This window comes from Nannospalax galili, unplaced genomic scaffold, assembly GCF_000622305.1.
Source record: "Nannospalax galili isolate Female #2095 unplaced genomic scaffold, S.galili_v1.0 scaffold433, whole genome shotgun sequence".
NCBI lineage: Eukaryota > Metazoa > Chordata > Mammalia > Rodentia > Spalacidae > Nannospalax > Nannospalax galili.
In genome coordinates this window covers 9,309,070-9,313,899 of record NW_008338715.1, presented here as the reverse complement: position 1 = coordinate 9,313,899, position 4,830 = coordinate 9,309,070, and the positions used below count along the sequence as shown (strand labels likewise).

The 4,830-nt window shown below is 44.6% G+C and overlaps 1 pseudogene; it reads right to left on the bottom strand.

Moving 5' to 3' along the window:
• Window positions 1–202: 202 nt before the first annotated feature.
• LOC115070411 lies at window positions 203–766 on the bottom strand (annotated as a pseudogene).
• Window positions 767–4,830: the final 4,064 nt, after the last annotated feature.

Below are 4,830 nucleotides of genomic sequence, written 5' to 3'. Positions count from 1 at the left end.
CAGGATGGAAGGCTGAGCTCAAGTTCTTGGACAGTACTAGGAGCAGACCAAGAGCCCCCTAAGTCTCCTGCGCTAACCTCCCGCAAGGGCAGCTGTAAGTCTTGCCACTGAACCGGAAACCATCAGAACTGGCTGATCCTAAGCCTGCCGGGCAGGTCCAGGCCTCCCTGGGACAGTGACAGACGGAGGAGACAGGTCCTTTTTACTCTTTGCTCAACGGGAGATGTCTCCTGTCCTTGCCCGCGTTTCGTCGCCTCTTTCCACTCAAGAAACTATCCAGTTTCTTGCTGCTTCAGGTCCTTGAACTTCTCGACCAGGGTCAGCTGGCTCAGCTCCTGCTGCTAGTTTCGTTCCTGCTGTGCCATTTCTTGCTGTTCATCCACCAAAGCAGCTGCCGCAGCTTCTCATGCCCCTCCCCTGAGCGGTGCTTCTTCAACTGCTTCCTCACAAGCTCTTTCTCTGTGGCTCCAACATCATTCAAGAACTGATAAGTTTTGTCAAGTACCTCAGGATTGTATTCCCCATAGATCATCGAAGTGGGGGTCCCGGGCCACCTTTTTACTGATGGGAACAACGTGGCGTAAGAATGGTACTCGGACTTTGGCTGACATTTCCAGAGGCCTGTGCTTATCTGCAACACACACACAGGTTGTCTAGAGCTCTGCTTCTTAATGCTGTTTCCAGCAACCAGTTGTTTGTATGCCTTGGTTCCCACTTAACTCTGCAATTCTAACAGCTTCTCAAATGACATGCCAGATATGTTCCTACGCAGGTCGTCGGGATCCATGGCTCCACCAGCACTTTCTGCATCCCCACAGTGATTCCTGAGCCTGAGTGCCATCCACGTTTATCTTTTTAAAATATTTTTAAATGTCAGGGCTGGAGAGATGGCTCAGCGGTTAAGAACACTGGTTGTTCTTGCAGAAGACCCAGGTTCGAATCCCAGCACCCACATAGCAGCTAACTGCCTGTAACTCCAGTCCCAGGGGATCTGACATTCTTTTCTGACCTCCCATGGGCATTGCACAACACGGGTGCACTTACCTACATGCAGGCAATACACACATACACATAAAATAAAAATAAATAAAAAATTTAAAAAGAAACATTAAAAAATATATTTTTAAAAATATTATAAATGAGCGAGGGAGCTGGGTGTGGTGGTGCACACTTCAATCTCAGCACTCAGGAGGCAGAGGCAGGCAAATCTCCGTGAGTCTGAGGCCAAGTCTGATGAGCTAAGTTTGATCCCCTGGACCCACAAGGTAGGAGAACTAACTTCTGCAAGTTGTCCTCTGATCTCCACATTTGCATCACACAAATAAGACAGGCAAAACACTCATGTCCCTAAAAATAAGTAGATTTTCATTTTTTCAGTCTGACTTGGAAGTCATTTGATTCTAGGGGTTACTATCTTATTTAACTCACTCTTGAGGGATCCTGGAGTCTGTGTGGTTATATATTAACATATAGAGGATAAAGTTATAAATTATTTTGTCAGATTGAAAAGATAACTTCAAAGATTATCATTTTATTGCTTTGTAGATATGAAGCAGATTATATTTTATGTTATAATCTCATCCCAGCATCCTTTCCACATACTATTGCTGCATTTCTGCTAGGTCCCTCATTATAAATTAAGAGGCTAGAGAGATAGATGGCTCAGTGGTTATGAGCAGTACTGCTCTTCCAGAGGACCCAAGTTCAGCTCACAGCACCCATGTCAGGTAGTCACAGCAAACTGGAACTCCAGCTCCAAGGCACTTTATTCTTTTGGCCTCTGTGGACACCTGCATTCACATGTACACATGTATACACACACGCACACACACACACACACACAAACACACAATTAAAAATAAAACATATTTTTAAAGAATTGAAAAATCAAGAGGCTGAAGAGATGGCTCAAAGTATTATGCTGCTCTTGCCGAATACCTGAGTTGGGCTTCCGCCACCCTGGTCTGTCACTTCACAACTACCTGTAACTTCAGCTCCAGAGGATCCCATGCTCTCTTCTGGACTCCATGGGCATCATGCATACATTATGTTTTTATTATATTCACCCCTCACTCCTCCCCTAACTCCTCCCAAATCCACCCCCACCTCAGCTCTGTGTGTATGTGTGTGTGTGTGTGTGTGTGTGTGTGTGTGTGTGTGTGTGTTGTGTGTATCCCACCAAGACCAATTTGTGTGCCTATAGGCTTTTGGGTATGGGTTCATCCACTACAGCATGGTTGACCTACTTGGGGCCACACCTTTAAAGAAAACTGACTCTCCAAGAGAGACAATTTCTGACCTCAAATGGTTACCCAGTTAAGTATCATCAGAAAATAAATCACCTCGTGTCTGCTGTATTTGTACCTCAGGAGGTAGCAGTAATTCACTGCAAGGGACACCAAAAAGGAACAGGAGAAGTGCTAGAAGGGAACCACTGGGCTGACACCGAAGCCAAGCAGACACCAAGGAAATGTCCTCTTCAGGCATTAGTAGAGACCCCACTCATGTGGAAAGGCTCTTTGGGGGACAACAGGTCCCAATATCTCTCTTTCGAACTAGAACAGGCTACCACCCATGGCTAGTCTATGTTCCCCTCTGGGTAGTTGATATCTAAACAAAATAAAATCTTGTCTTCATAAGGCCAACAGGAGAAATAGTCTTAAAATCCTCCACCAAATGTTTCATTTAGAATGACATAAAATGATAGAATTGTCTCAAACAATATTCTCAAGACAACACCTTGATAAAATCCTTGCTCAAATCTCCAATGGCTGTGAGATGAGACCTGGCAGAGGAATTATCTACTCCGTAAGAAGCTCCCTGCCCCCTCCAACATTAGGGAACTTATTCTGGGAAAGATTGGCAAATTTTTTACCCACTTGTCTAAGGCTGAAGGATTCCAACATCTGCTAGTGCTGACAGATTCTCAGATTCTCATCCAGAGTTGGTAGAGGCCATCCCTTGCAGGACAACATCCTGCTTCATGAGAACATCCCACAATTTCAACTCCCACAAAGTCTGCAGAGTAATAATGGCCCTACAAGGCTATTGCTCAGAGTATCTTCTTGGGCCTTAAATACCACCTCCACTGTTCCTGCAAACTTCAATCACCTGGAAAGGCGGGGGCATTAAATGACATCCTCAAAAAACATCTTTAAAAATTCACCAAAAAGGTTCACTTATAATGGACTACCTTGTTACCTTTGATCTGGGTTCGAAACACCCTCCCTCCTTCAGAGGCTTGAACCCAAAGCCAGGTGTGGTTGCACATGCCTTTAATCCTAGCACTTGAGAGGCAGAGGCAGGTGGATCCTCTGTGAATTTGAGGCTACCATGGTCTACATAGTGAGTCCTAGGCCGTTCAGGGCTACATAGTGAGACCCTGTCTCAAAAAAAAAACCAAAAAAAAAAAGAGGCTTTGAAATGTTATATAGTTAACCCTTTCTCACTAATGACTTTTTTAACTTAATTTTTTATTTTTAATCATGTGAATATGTGTGTGCATATGTGTGGGTATATGCACATTAGTGTTGGTGCCCACAGAACCCAGAGGTGTCAGATTCCCTGGAGCTAGAGTTACAGACAGTTGTGAGCGCCTGATGTGAGTGCTGGGAACAAAACCCCTGGTCCTCTGCAAGAGTACTACATGCTCTTAACTACTGAGCCATCTCTCCAGTCCCTACTAATGACTTTTGTTTGCTATAGAGACTTCAACCTCTGGCCCACATTTAGTAGGCCCTCCAGGATCCTCTCCCACTCTCAGCCAAGGGAGCTTGAGATGCCCCATGTTTCACACTGGCACCTTGATCATGGTAAAGTCCCTTCCCTCATCTTCCCCATCTTTGGAATCCAACTAAAAAGGTCCACATAATGTGATCCTGCTCATCAGCAGTAAAGATCACTGGACACGATTCTTAGATTCATCATTCCAGAGTTAAATAGTGGATCCTGAACCTGGAAATGCAGAACTAGCCAACTGAGAACGATGATCCAGACATGAAAGGCCACTGAGGGATTCCAATTCCTCTTCCAGAGGCAGAGAAGTGCTCAAATGCTAAACAGTGAACACAGGAAAACCTTACTTGGGGGGAGATCTTCCTTTTGTTTGTTCTCTTATCCCTACTCATTTATGGGCTCACCTGCGCCATCTTAGCTCCCGTATCTCCTCAGCATCAATACCCACCTCGGTGGAAAAAAGTATCCACTCATGACAGTTTCAGACTTTAAATTAATCTGATTTACTCTGTTTGCTATGACATCCCAGAGCCTTCTGATGATGAGCTTTCTCCCTTACTTCATAATCTATAAAAAAATTGGAATTATCCATTTATCTTGGAGCTGGAAAGATGGCTAAGCAGTTAAGAGCACTGGCTGCTCTTGCAGAGCACCCAGGTTCAGCTCCCAACACTCACCAACAGTAACTCCAGTTCCAGAGATCTGATGCCCTCTTCTGGCTTCTGGAGGCATTGCATGGCATGGGTGCACTTACATACATGCAGGCAAAACACCTATATACATAAAATAAAAGTTAAATTTAAATTTAAAATGGGATAATAGCTGGGCATGATGGCAACCCAGGTTCAGCTCCCAACACTCACCAACAGTAACTCCAGTTCCAGAGATCTGATGCCCTCTTCTGGCTTCTGGAGGCATTGCATGGCATGGGTGCACTTACATACATGCAGGCAAAACACCTATATACATAAAATAAAAGTTAAATTTAAATTTAAAATGGGATAATAGCTGGGCATGATGGCATACACCTTTAATCCCAGCACTTGGGAGGCAGAGGTAGGTGGATCTCTGTGAGATCAAGGCCAGCCTGGTCTA